Consider the following 14,656-nt stretch of genomic DNA (forward strand, 5'->3'; position numbering starts at 1 on the left):
ACACATACACAAAGGCTAATGCTATACATATGATGCACTCAACATTCTCATGGGATACCAGTGCAACGTTCTGGGCATACACACAACTGAAAAACAAAATGATGATAGTCGGTCCCATCTCCAATGTACAAATAAAAAGATCTGGCCAACCAACTGATCATGGTATGCTGCCACCATCGCTTTATGTAGTATACCCAGGACAGGGGCAGCGGTCCTCTGCCTACATTGAGGGCAACCTTAGTGAGCCACCCCAGGTCAAAAGAGAGGTCTAGGACCTCACATAGTCATGGACAGGCCTAGGCTTATGTGCACATACTCATATTATTACCACACCGGGGTCAAAATAAGTCTGGATACCAGATATACATGCAGTCAGGCACTCTTGGCAGGTGAGAATGCACGTGTATCATGCAGGAGACATTCCCATCCCAACAAACACTTTCCATGTGGATTGTATTGTGCACGAAGTTCTGCTATGTCGCTGCCAAGAAAGAGTCTCCAGAGTACCCACTCCACAAAGACAAAGGCCCCTTCTTTGCCATTGCCCATTGATGCTCTTATTCTGGACATCTGTTGGGCTGTGATGTAGGCAGCCGCAGGTAAGAGCGGTGGTGCGGTGGGGCAGGCTGGGGGGATTTCGAGAGACAACCACAAGGGAAAATAAATAAATAATGAATTTTCCCTCGGGTCATCTCTCGAAATCCCCCCCCCCCCAGCCGTCCCCACCGTCCCATTGCTCTTACCTGCAGCAGCCGCAACTGGATGTAGGGTTCAGTCCATACTAACACTAGGAACTACTGTCTGGATTCTGAAGCCTTAGGCTATTTTTCCAGGGCTGCTCTGTAGGACTTCTTGTTTTAACCATTTCCTCAGATCCACCACTGTGGAGGTACTGCGCTGGTAATGAGTCTGCAGGTAGAAGTATCTCTGAGAAGAAAAAGTGAATTACCTTTGGTAACAATCTTTCTATTGGATACTCTATTTACCTGTAGATTTAGCACCAATCCCGCCCACCTTCCTGTTCTAAGGAATTGTCTAAGTCCCTTAATAAGGTCCACTTTTCATTTTGGTACTTTGCATGACCTGTCAATCTAATTGGCTTTGTCGCCTCCTTTGTGGTAGAAAAACAAATGAGGAAATGACGTTGATGCGCCAAGGTATTGCTTACAGGGCTCTGGTGATGTCATGTCCAAAGACTGTGCTACCATCAAGATAGAGTCGAGAGCCACCTGCCAGCGCAGGAGCGCTGTTTTAATATTCCAGATCAGTCCGGCACATGGGGAGGTTCAAGAGGTGGGGAATCCTCCCTCAGGTAGAGTATCCACTAGAAAGATCATTACCGTTACCGAACGTAAGTAACTTATTCTTTTCATCCTCCTTCCAACGCTCTGTACCACCCTTTCCTTTTCATTGCTGCACTGAAATGCAGGAGCAGAGTAAGCCAATGATAAAGATGTCATTTAGTGGCTAACAGAACTTGAGCCCCGCCCCTCTCGGACCCAGCCAGGAGCTCTCACGTCAGGGGCCACGTGCACAGTGCTGGAGGGGCCCCCTGGAGCTCGGGCCTACGGGAGCTATGTTACGCCACGGTAGGCCTTCAGAAACATCTCAGACATCATGGTAGTTCATTTCCTTTACAAAATGAGGAGACAGGAAGCTAAAATATATCGACTTCCAGTGTCACAGGTGCAGTTCTTGAACGTACTCAGCCGTCACGCTAAATATACATTTAAATAGCACAAAGTCATCAATTTACAAAAGCTTATGTGGTAAAAATAACATCTGGTAAGCATTTCGGGCGAGTCAGCCCGTTTTATTATTAGAAAATGCCCTTAGCTCACATACACCTTTCCACGTTTTTAATTGTGCTGCAGCTTTTCGGAAGACAGCACTTTTATTACGAGCACTCGGCGGAAGTCAAGCAGCATTTTAGGTCAACAAGCCGCCCCAACCAATTATTGCAGAAAACATTATCTTTTTCCCCATAGTACAGTTCATTCATTCGAATAGCGCATGTAAAAATGAATTTCGCACAGAGCACGCTGAATTTAATGACAGGTGAAATAATTGTAATGCCAATCGAATGTGTTACAATTGGGTGTAGAATTTCTGTAGCTGGGCTCAAAAAAGCGTCCTTGTCTGACTATGTAATTCATTTACTTTTCACAACTGTGTCTTCTTAATGGTGAGAGCAGTTTATATGAAGCTCCCTCCCGTGGTTCATGTCTTCAGAATCATTATAGTTCTGTGAAAATTGAACGGAACCTTTTTATTTTGTACTAAGGTGAACACAGCAGCCAGGGAGCTGTGTGAAACCGTCCAGACTGCTCTGCTCGCCCAAGGGCGTATGTCTAGACCTGTAACCTCTGTCTGGTAAATCAAACCTAACAAAGAAAGTTTGGACTGACATCTATTGTTCGGTTTAAAGTGATGTGCAGCATCAGCAGGACCTGAATCTGCCTGCAGTGATCTATAGCTACCAGATGGGATTCAAAAAGGACGTCAGACACTGTCTCGTCCTTCTGTTGTCACTGTATGTATACCCTGTAAGTAATAGGTGACTGCAGATTACTTCTTTCCAAACACATTATCTTACTTTCTCCTTATATTTTATGTAAAATCAGGTTGCCATCTACTTGACTAGGGTCCCTGAAAAGGTTTGGGCTCAAGCATACATTGTACCAACATGGACAAAGCTTTACCTGCATGGCCAGCCTCATGTTTAAAAAAAGTGATAAAAATACAGGCATACATTTGATATCTTCATGAATTGGTCAGCTCAAGTCCACATCAGCCAGGACTAGCAGGCAAATGTCTACTTTCATTTTTTGTTTTCCCTATATTATTTTTAATTTATTTTTGCAGTAGGTCATTGTTTACTTCTTTTTTGAAAACATATGCATGCTACCTCTAGACGGCATCATTTTTTACTTTTACAATTGTAATTCCTATTTCATAGGTTTACAAAATAAATAGCAGACCAATTGGATTTGCCACTGCTTGTTTCATATTCTGAAGGACCATGAGAAAATGTGAGATCCTCGTTTTATGGAATGTTGTATGAGGGGAGAAACTCGAAACACAGTAGGACTGAGTCACAAAGCTATTTGTGCTTGAGCTCGACCTTCACACATATGAAAGCAACCTTTACACGTCCCAGAACTCTGCTTCACACTCTGTAAACGAATTCCTCACACACATAATTTTGTGTGTATAAATCTTCTCCCAGTGTTGTGCAGTGGGCTTTGGGAGGCGCGAATATCCTGAAAGTTTGGGGACTCATACAAACCTACTTTCATGAGGGTGTTCACAAACCTTTTCTTGGTTCACTCCCACCCCTGAGAAAGGAGTTACTCCGAGCAAGGCCGGAGAACATGTGTTCTTAGAGTAGGAATTGGAAGACAAGATCCCCCAAAACTGTGGAGAGTACTGGATAAGGCGTTCCTAGCAAAACAAAATAACTAGTGTGCGCAAATGTGAACTATATACATTTAGTTTAACGAAAACCAGTTCTCTAGTTAGACCTGACGTCCTTGGTGTGGGTTTCCTGTGTATTTTTTTGCCTTTGCATCCTGTGTTTTTAGGACTCGCCTATCCAGCGCGCATGCGCTGCATAGGAGGACTTTTAGCCGTCGCTCTGCTCTTTTTGGAAGCACATACTCATGCTTGTGGTGGCATCCACCTTGCGGGACCGATCTGTGGCGCGCCACAAGCACGGGTATGTGCTTCCAAAAAGAGCACATTGCGTGCGCATGCATGCATCACTCCCGGGCTTGTTAATACAGTCACAAGAAGCTTTACGTGGGGTTGCGCACGTGCTGCTTTGAGGTCCCCCTTCCCACAGAATCGCCGCTCTTGGTTTTGCTGCCTTGTGTGCCCTTTGAGTGAAGACTGCGTGTGCACGCATGCACCACTCACAGGCTTGTTTCTTGTCTGGCGTGTTTTCAGTACCAACAATAGGGGAGGCCCCGGCGGGGTCACGCCCCTCTTATTAAAATTCACATCAGCTCCTACCGCCGGGCCGCAGGATTCCCAAAATGCCATTGCACCTCTCGCATCTCTACAGCTCTCAGCACCCCATTCATGCCCGGCTATTTGTCATTTGTTCGCAAGCCTTGCGGTCCCGGGCCTCAAAGGCTGCAATGACAGAAGCCTCGAATATCATTAAAGACAAGGAGCCGCGCATTAAAAGCACTCCCGGTAAGAGGAATAATGAATGTCTAAGATTTGAAGGAAACTCTGTTAATTTTATTTTGTTTGGAAATTAGAAATAGACAACACCAATTCGGGGGGCTGATGCAACAAACAGGCAGAGGAGTGCTTAAAGGCATAAAAAATGCGAATTGGATTTCAGCTGCTGGTTCCAAATTGCTGTTGTATTGATGCCTGCACCCTCTACGGGGCCCCCTACCGCCTGCTCCCCCCCACCTCCTCAAATAGTGCTTTCAGGTAGCACTTGCCTATCTTGGCCGGCCTGTCTCGCGTTACAGCCTAGCCTGACATTGGGCAGCGCTCAGATTTAGGGCAGTTTGAACTTTGCCAATATCCCCTCCGCCTCCCTTAGTCTCCTGGACGTAATTATACCAAGAAGTTGTTTATTCTGCGACGGCTGAACCAATGCTCGACCTTCTGGCGGAGACATGTTCCCATAATGTGCACTCCACTATCTACTAGTCATTGATACATCTGTTTGGTGATGATCTGCAATTCGATACTAGGCGCGCATGCACGTTTCTGGGAATAAACAGCATTTCTTTCCTCTCTTTAAATATATATTTTTTTCCTTCTTGGAGTTAGTTTTCCCAAATCACTGCCACCTCCCAAACGAGTTTTCTTTTATTATGTTTTTTTAAAGGGAGTAAAATAGTGTGTTGCTGGTAATGTTTGGGAACTCTAATGCAACTTGGGTGCATAAAATGGTGTTACTCGAAATTTTACATTCTAAATCGCAGAATCAAATTTAGTGGCATTTCATAAGCCTGCTTAAGATTGTTGAAATTCTCAGTCTAGTGGATTTTCTACAGCCACAAGTTTAGGGGTTGTGAAAAAACTATGCACAATGCTCTGAGGAATCGCAAACTCCCAATCATTTTGCAGGTCACCTTAGATGTTACTGTGGGTAACCGTGGATAAATATGTAAAGCTATTTCTCTTAAAGGGACAAAGGAGATTTTTCAAAGGTGGGATTCGCCTGATTAATGGTTTGTGTCGAAGAGTTTCTCTAGAGGGTAAAAAATATCAGTGAAAAAAGTAAAATCTGCAAATAAATATTTCATGTGCCGATTTTACTCCTTGTGGAAAATCATTTAAAATTTTTTGGGAAATATCAATACTCCACTCCATGTCTATGATTGGCTTAGTATTTCCAGGATGACTTATGGGGTCTTTGCTAAGCTCTGAAAAGTTGGGAATCTACCAAGAAACCACTTGCAGACCATCAGATATCCAACGTGTTCAAACTGGTCTTCATGAGCGGCCCCAGAAGGTTTGACTGCACATCTGGTGACTGTGGTTTAAGTGTTGCTATTCGTTATTCATCAATGTACTCGAGGACAAGGGGGGATGGTGGAAAAGGTTTACATTTTGTGCATCGGCATGTTTTTGTGATGCCACTCTGTAAGATAGTCTATGAGAAGAGCGCTCCCTGCCATGATCTGGGTGCCGGTGAGAGGTCGATGGTTTGAAGCCAAGAAGGGCTTACTTAAGCTTTTTATTTCTGTGGTCAAATAAAAGGATTACTGTGTTGAGGGATAATTTAATAATGAAGATAGTAGTGCTGCTTGATCTGGTGTTTTACCTCAGACCCCTCAGCGCAACCTTATCTATTGAGATTCATTGATTTAAGTAAGCAACATCATCTTCCAAGTTACTTACAAAAGCTCGACTACAAGGAGAGATGCTCAGAGAGAGGCTACTTCGGTCCTATTTAACAAACATACACTAAATATAACAAGCATTGCCAAAGCCAATAGGTCTCTCCTTTGGGATCTTATAAGTGTTTAGTTATCCAGCACAATATCCTTGGTGCAACAACATCAAGTGTTGCATGGCTAAACACTTATAAGGTCCCAAAGGCGAGACTTATTGGCTTTGCCAGCGCTTGTTTACTGTGTGTTGGACCTCATTTTGGCTGGTCTAGATGCTTTGGGCACTTTGCCACTGCTGTTCAGTGCCAAAGTGAAAGTGCTCCCTCTGTAAATTTCTGTCATTGATTAGTGTTTCCATAATTGGCTTACTTGGTTTACTGTTACGTCCCTAGTGGGCTTGCAGCACTGATTGTGCCACCCACACAAGCAGCCTTGGAAAAGGGTCTCAGGCCTGCAATTGCAGTGCCTGTGTGCAGTTCATACTGCCCTGTCGACCTGCAAGTGCACCCACTTACCAGGCCCTAACCTTCCATTTCCTTACATGTGAGTCACCCCTAAGGTAGGCCCAAGGTACCCCTGTGGGCAGGGTGCAGTGTATATGAAAGGTAGGACATGCTCTGATCTGTGTGACATGTCCTGATAATGAAATACTGCCAATTTCGTTTTCCCTATTGAAAGGCTATCTGTCCCATAGGATAGAATAGGGAGTTTACATATGACATCTTCTAAGTATAACCACTCATAGGAACAAGACAGGAAAATGGAGTTTAGTATGCCTGAACTCAGAATAAAGTGATGTATCTTTTAGTAAGGATGATTTTTTATATTCTGGGTTTGAAAATATCACTTTTAGAAAGTGGGTATTTTCTTGCTTAGCCATCCAGTGTGTCTCTGCTAGGGTTGTGTATTGACTGTCTGGCAGTAGCAGCTCCTGGAGGGAGTGCTTCCGGGCGATGACACAGGGCTGGGGAGGGGCATGGTGGGGGGTAGTAAATTCCGGATTATGGCCTAACAGAGGTAAGTATACAAAAAAAAAAATTCATTGCGCGCGCTGCATTGCATTTGGCGATGCAGCGCGTGCAACGAAATTCGTTTTATTTATTTATTTGTATACTTACCTCTGTTAGACCATAATTCGGACGTTACTACCCCCCACCCTGCCCCTCCCCCGAGCTGCGTCACCACCCGGCAGCACTCCCTCCAGGAGCCGCTACTGCTGTTTGGCTATGGATTGACAGGGGCTGGGGATGTGAATTCTGTTCAGACAGCCCCTTGGGGGGGGTGAGGTGTGTCCTGCCTTTCCAGGGTGAGTCAGGACTGGGATGAATAGACCTGGGCTGTATTCAGAGTAGGGGGAGGAGATTTCTTTCACATCTGAATGGGCTTGGTCTGCCTTGTACAATGCTGTCTCCGGTATGCAGACAAAATATTGATATTTAAATATCGATATACAATTATATCGAAGTTTAAATATCGAAGGGACATAATATAGAAGGTAAGTAATATCAATAGATTTAATATCGATATTAGTAATATCGAAGTTTGAAATATGGATGGCAGAAATATCGATGTTAATAAATTCGATGTTACTAATATTGATTTTTAAATTATTTTTGTGTATATTATTATGTATTTATTATGTTTTTAATTTATTTTTATGTAATTTAATTAAAATTTGTACTTTAGTACTGTAGCGGGTTGTGGGTTTATAGGGGACTAGGGTGGGAAGTAATTTAATTATGTTAAATTAATTATGAATTAGTAAGAGTTATAAATTAATTTTAATTAATTGAAAATTATTTTTAATTAATTGGTAATTAATTTTACTTAATTGATTAATTGATAATTATGTTCTGTAGCGGGTTGTGGGTTCATAGGGGAATAGGGTGGGAAGTAATTTAAATGTAATTAAGTAATAATGTTCTTTAATTAATTGTTTTGTTAATTATGTAATTGTTAATTAATTATTAATTGGTAATAAAATAGGGAGACTTTGGATGTTGGTGGCAAGGCCATGCTAGTCATGTTGGACCTGTCGGCGGCCTTCGACACCGTCCCTCATGCGGCGCTCCTCGCCAGGCTTCATGACATCGGCATTAGGGGGACGGTGTTCAAATGGTTTACATCTTTTTTGGAAGGCCGCCGCCAGACGATCTGGGTCTCGCAGCGCTCCGCCGAGATGCCGCCTCTGGGGGTTGGGGTTCCACAGGGCTCTGTGTTGAGCCCATCATTGTTTAACATCTTTATGTCCCCTTTGGCGGCGGCGGTGGAGGCGTACGGGGCCCAGATCGTGTCCTACGCCGATGATACGCAACTCCTCTTCACATGTGGCAAAGATCAGCCATTTGATGGAGAGGGTATTCGGGCCTGTTTGGCCATGGTATTCGATTGGTTCCAGCACAACAACTTGAAGGCCAATTCCAGGAAATCGGAGGTTCTTTTTTTTGGATATGCCACTGACCCTGAGTGGCGGCAATGGTGGCCGGCTGAAATGAGCCCTCCGGCACAGTCATCTCTGGTTGCCAAAAATCTCGGGGTTATACTTGACAATAAGTTGTCATTGAGAGCCCACGTACTTGCTCTGGTGGGCGCCTGCTTCGGTGTTCTGAAGATGCTCCGCAAGTTTCTTCCATTGCTTTCTGCGGAGCATAGGCGGATTACCGTGCAGGCGCTCATTGGGTCCAGGCTGGATTATGCCAATGCCCTTTTCCTTGGCCTCCCAGACTACCTGGTCCAGCGTTTACAGGTGGCGCAAAATTCTGCTGCCCGTGCGATTTTTGGCCTGCATAGGCGATCGCGAGCTTCGGGGCTGCTTCAGAAGCTCCATTGGCTGCCTATCCGTAAGCGGATTATGTTCAAATCCCTTACGTTGATGCACAAGGCACTGTTTGGCTCTGGGGCCGGGTATTTACGGCGCAGGCTGATCTTTTACCGCCCTGCTCGCCCACTGCGTTCTGCGGCTCTCTTTACTGCCGTGGTTCCTCGCGTGCGGAAGGCCCGCACTGGGGGCCGCTCCTTTGGCTTTAAGGCACCTCAGTTGTGGAACTCCCTACCACTGGCGCTACGCAGTACTCCTAATCTGCTTCAATTTAAGAAGAGCTTGAAGACATGGCTTTTTAATGTTTAGTTGCTCTTTGGGTGGGTCTTTCTTTTCTGTATTGTTTCGTGTTATGTTATTACACACTGAGTTGTTTGTGGAAAGCGCCGGGACACTCTGTCGGTGTAGCCGTGCGCTATATAAATACATTTTTTTTTAACATAACATAACATAACATAACATTATTATATGTTTTTTTTGGTTTTTTTTGGTTAACAATATTTTACTAATCATGTTTTTAATAATTATGTATTGGTATTTGTAAATGGTTTATATTTATTTAATAGTCAATATTTTTATTATTTAAAAAAATACATTTATTTATAAGTTTGTTATTTTTACCCCTACGCTATCCAACACTTTCCCTACTGTTGCACTGTCTGGAGTGGGAATAGTAATTGTTACCCCTACACTATCCAACACTTTCCCTACTGTTGCACTCTCTGGAGTGGGAATAGTAATTTTTACCCCTACGCTATCCAACACTTTCCCTACTGTTACACTCTCTGGAGTTGGAATAGTAATTTTTACCCCTACGCTATCCAACACTTTCCCTACTGTTGCACTCTCTGGAGTGGGAATAGTAATTTTTACCCCTACGCTATCCAACACTTTCCCTACTGTTGCACTCTCTGGAGTGGGAATAGTAATTGTTACCCCTACGCTATCCAACACTTTCCCTACTGTTGCACTCTCTAGAGTGGGAATAGTAATTTTTACCCCTACGCTATCCAACACTTTTCCTACTGTTGCACTGTCTGGAGTGGGAATAGTAATTGTTACCCCTACGCTATCCAACACTTTCCCTACTGTTGCCCTCTCTGGAGTGGGAATAGTAATTTTTACCCGTACGCTATCCAAAATGTATTTAATTTTTTTTATTAGTTTTACATTGTTATTAATTGTTATTTATATTATTATTTAATGTATATAAATGTATTTGTAATTTATTATATTTTCATTTATTTATTAGTTATTAAAATAATTATTTTAGAGTTATTATGAATGAAGTATATACTATGTATTATATCTTTAATATTATTCGTTTTTATTAAATTATTTATTAATTTTAAATATTATAATATATTTTTAACTATGTTTATTACATTTATAAGTATTATTTTGTTAATATTACATATTACATTGTTTTTTTATTAAAATAAAACGATATTTTCTAAAAAACTATATTTTTGACATCGATATATTATTTTCGATATTTTTGTACTTACCTTGTTAGAGATAGGATCTCGATATTATTGTCATCGATATTTTTGTTGCGATATTTTGGTAAGTAGATATTTTTGTAGTCGATATTTTGTCATACAATCCTGTCTCCACCTCCTGCCGGGCAGCTGTACCAGAGAGGGCAAAACTGGTTTCGGCTGGGCAAAGAGCTTCTCTGCTACCAGAGAACAGAGGCATGTGTGCTATAAAAAGTGGGGCCCAGACCCCAGACTTTTAGACTACTTCTGGAATTTAAGAGGAACATCTGCCAAGGAGAAGAGCTGGGAGAAGCTAAAGTACTGCCCCTTTGCTGTGTGCTGTCTGGTGTTGGCCTGCAGTGGCTGTTTCTGCCAAGGAGAGGAACTGTGTGTGTATCCTGCTTGAAAAGTATCTCCGAGGGCTTGAGGTAGAGCTTGCCCCCTGTCGAAGAAGTCTCAGGAACAGCAGAGACTTCAGCATCCCTTTGGCCACTGTCTCTGGAAACACTGGTTTCAGTTGCTGCTGAGAACATGAGCAGCCGACTCTGTCCCATGATCCGTCGGTGGTTCCTTGCCCTGAAGGCACCGCTGCACTTCTCACCACATGTCTTGTTTCACCGACGCCACTGGGCGACTTTCACTGAGTCACTGCCTGTACAGCGTCCTGTAGGCAGTGCTCTCCGCACCACTGCGGTTCACTCTGCTCGGACCTCACCGACACTGTCGCTGCCCGCCCGAACATCGACGGGCTCAGTCAACTGTCCTCTGACCTGCCAGCAACGCATTGAGCACCGCCTTACTCTGCATCATAGCCTTGGTCTCACCGATGCTGTTGGATGACCGCCACCGAGCCGCTGTCTGCACCGTGCCGTGAGAGCACTGCACACCGCACCGCTTCACTTCACATCGAAACCACAGCGGTTGCCCCAACTGACTTGTACCAATGGGATCGGCAGCAACGAGAAAGGTACTGTTTACCAGTCTGTCGGCGCTTTTCTGCTGGCCTGTACTGAGACGGTCAGCTGAAAGTGTTAGAGTCTGTCATTTTCAGCATCGGGATGGAGCTGTAGGCTCGGAAGAACTGTGTTTTTGAGATATTTCTGCAATTTAAAGGTTAACTCGCAAAGTAACTATTTTTACAGTATTGTATGTTGGATTTTTGACGTATTTAGTCTTGTTGGTTTAGATTAAATTGTGCTTATTTTTTTTAACTGGGGTGGTGTCCATTTGCAGTGTTTTTACTGTGTTACTGTATGCATGCACAAAATGATTTACGCACTGCCTCTGATATAAGCCTATCTTCACGTGTCAAACTACCAAGGTGTGAAGCAAGGGTTATTTTAGAAGTGCATCCCCCTTATCCTGACTAGGAAGAAGGGTCCCTACTTGGACAAAGGTGCAGATCATTGCCAACTATTGACCCCCATTTCTAACGTCTATTATAGGACAGCAAATATTAAAAAGAACAATAAAGTATTATTTTAAATTTATATTATAAATACAATTATGAGTATAACTAAATAGGCATTTAAACGTGCAATTTAAAATTGTTTTATAGAACTCCTGGAAACCTGAGATGGTTACATCTTTCTCGGCATACTCTCGTAAATCTGTATACCTTGCCACCAAATCAGAAATAAAACGATGGAAGAGACTCATAGAAGTAGTAGGCACGCCTACAGTTCTAGCCCCTTGATATAGGCCTGAGCTGGACATGTGTAAATGCACTTGCAAGCAACGATAGCAGCAGTAGAGGAAACGTATGATTACAGACTGCAGACATTCCTAAAGCACTAGTCTCAGAGAATACAATGCACCAAGCCGATGAGCTAGGTCCATGTAACTCTCTGAGCACATTACTAAGGCGCCAATGTAATACAAGAAACTTTTAAAATATTTGCTGAGGTGTCTCGACCCAGCTGTATGAAATCCGCACTCCCTGCTGCTTGTGTGAGAAATTGATTTTCTCTTACACCAAAACTGGAGCTATCCACAATACGTTCCCCTTTGCCGCCTTAGTATCAGCAACCCACTGTCTCCTACTCAAGAAGTGCCTCTTTCCATCTTAACTCCTTTCACCAGAGAATCTGTATTAGCCAACATCTCATCCATTTAATATCCCTCCTCTTGACTCATGCCCATGTAAATTTCCACAGACTTTCATAAATATGGACATCTGTAACTTCTCCCTGAATCTCAACTGGGTTTCCAAGGAAGCAAGACATTGAGACTATTATACTGTAAAAAATGTCATCTCCTCCCCTGTCAAAATATTGTCCCATCGTATTGCTTGTTTTACAGAAGGAATAGTGAATAAGCATCTTTCCTGCTACCATTAAAAGGTCTGCCTCTTAATAGCGACACAATCTGGCTTCATACCCATTCATGACACTGAGACTATATTGCTTGCTGCTCTTGACATGTGTGTTTTTTAATCGAGCTGAAACATGTATTCTGGTCCTCCTAGACCTCTCTGCCACTATCAACGCTGTCTCTCACCACTCCTCCTTAGCCAACATTGAGAGGTGGCCAGAAAGGAGCTTTCGACTGGCTCTCATCTTTATATGGGGGAGCACGTAATCGGTGGCACTCACTTTGTTTCGTTTGTCCTTATGAGTGATATCTTCCAGCGTCTCTCAGGGTTCAACATTAGGTCCTACACTTCTTAACTTTACCCAATCCCATTAAATCAACCAATTTAGGAGTCATGGGGTTAGCTCCTATTAGAATACAGATAACATCTAATTGCTCTTTTTCTTTTGGCCAAGCATCCAATAGCATCCATCTTTAAACAAAGCAGTGCCTCGCTGGCATTCTAAACTGGAGGGTAAAAAATCCAACTGGGTTTACCAACTAATAAAACAGATCACCTTTGTGGGAAATCTCCCTGTAGTCAAGTCTGATGACCATTGTTTATGAACGCAGCCCCTGCCCGGCCACTCAAGCTCACAAATTGGTAATTATCTTTCACCATGAGCTATCTATCCATCCACATATTTTGAAGGTGATCTTTTCTTGCTTTCTTCTCTTCATATGTTGAGGAAGATGCTATCTGAATTTGACATTGTGTTAACTTGTAGTTCTGGCAATAACCTCCTACTCTATTTTGGCCTTCCTCAGCACCTGACCACTTAGACTCAGAGTATGCAGAATAATGTGGGACCCTTGATTCTTAGTCTTTTATGCCCTGAAAGAATCTCCCACTTTCTGAAATCTCTTCATTGGCTCCCAATCCACTAGCAAAGAAGAACCTGCACATATGTCACAAGATGTTTATTTATTCTGGTGTCACGTTCATTAGGAATTTTCTCCCTTCGCTCCTCAGTTGCCAACATCTTCACCATTCCCCGTATCCATTGTCCAAGCTTTGTGGGCTGGATCTTTTGTTATTTAACCCCCAATCTATGGAATTCTCCACCCCCAATTAATCAAAGATTCCTTCAAAACTCCTGTTCCGTAGAACCTTAAAAACCTGAGTGTTCACCACTCCTGTCACCTGGTAAATTGCCATCTTTTAAGTTGTGTGCCCAGGACTAGAGCTGAGATGCTTCATTGTGGTTACTGATGCACTTTACTTAGGGTCCGATTAGTAAGGCGGGCACTTGGGCAATGGCTGAGGGGCCAGTATCGAAGTTCCAGCTGTCGGCTGCTTTTTTGGCAGCCCCCAGGCTGAACACACCAAGCACAGCCCAAGCCGGCCCCTAGGCCGATTTGGGCTGTGTCTGGTGTGTTCAGATATCGCCAGTGGCCCTGTGGGGCCCTGAATGGCCTTTATGGAGGCAGATGGCCATTCATTACCTCCCTTTTATCAACGGCAGAGGTGTCACTCCCTTTCTTTCGCTGGGTCGGCCAATTAATGTGTGCAGACTGAGCGGGGGCAGGGGGCCTCAGCAGAAGTGGCCTCACTTGTTTTCAGGTGTATATAAAACTTCATTGAAGCAGTGTTTTGTGGAAAGGCAAGATGCAAATGTGGGCCACTTTTTTTTGCGTGCCCTGGCCGCTTTTAATCCCAATCCATCCCTGACTATACTAAGTACCTTCATTCATTTATTTAACCATAGTTCTGTTTTTTTTAGGAATCCTGCCCTAAGACAGCGGTGGCTCCTCCACTATGTTGGAGGAGCGTTGCCCCAGCCACAAAAATATGAAAAAGAAAATGATAACAAACCATTGTTTATTAGCTTTTTATTTTTTCTCTCACATTTGAGGCTTGGGGGCGGAGCCAGGGTGATGATAGGCTGGTTAGAGTGTTTTGCGCTTGTATTTCAGTGCCCATAACAGTCTGGCGGGCCGTCTCAGGTCGGCCAAACCATCATGCACACTGAAGCTCACTCCAACCCGAGTTGCGTTGCCAGGGTTAGAGAGAGGAGGCACAGGCTCCCTGTCTAACTGGGAGCGCAACTCATCGGTACTCAGGCCAATCCTGACACTGCTTTAAGCAGCATGAAAGCAGCATCAGGATTGGCCACAGCGCATTCTGGGAGCCTGTG

This window comes from Lissotriton helveticus, chromosome 2_1 (genome assembly GCF_964261635.1).
Source record: "Lissotriton helveticus chromosome 2_1, aLisHel1.1, whole genome shotgun sequence".
Lineage (NCBI taxonomy): Eukaryota > Metazoa > Chordata > Amphibia > Caudata > Salamandridae > Lissotriton > Lissotriton helveticus.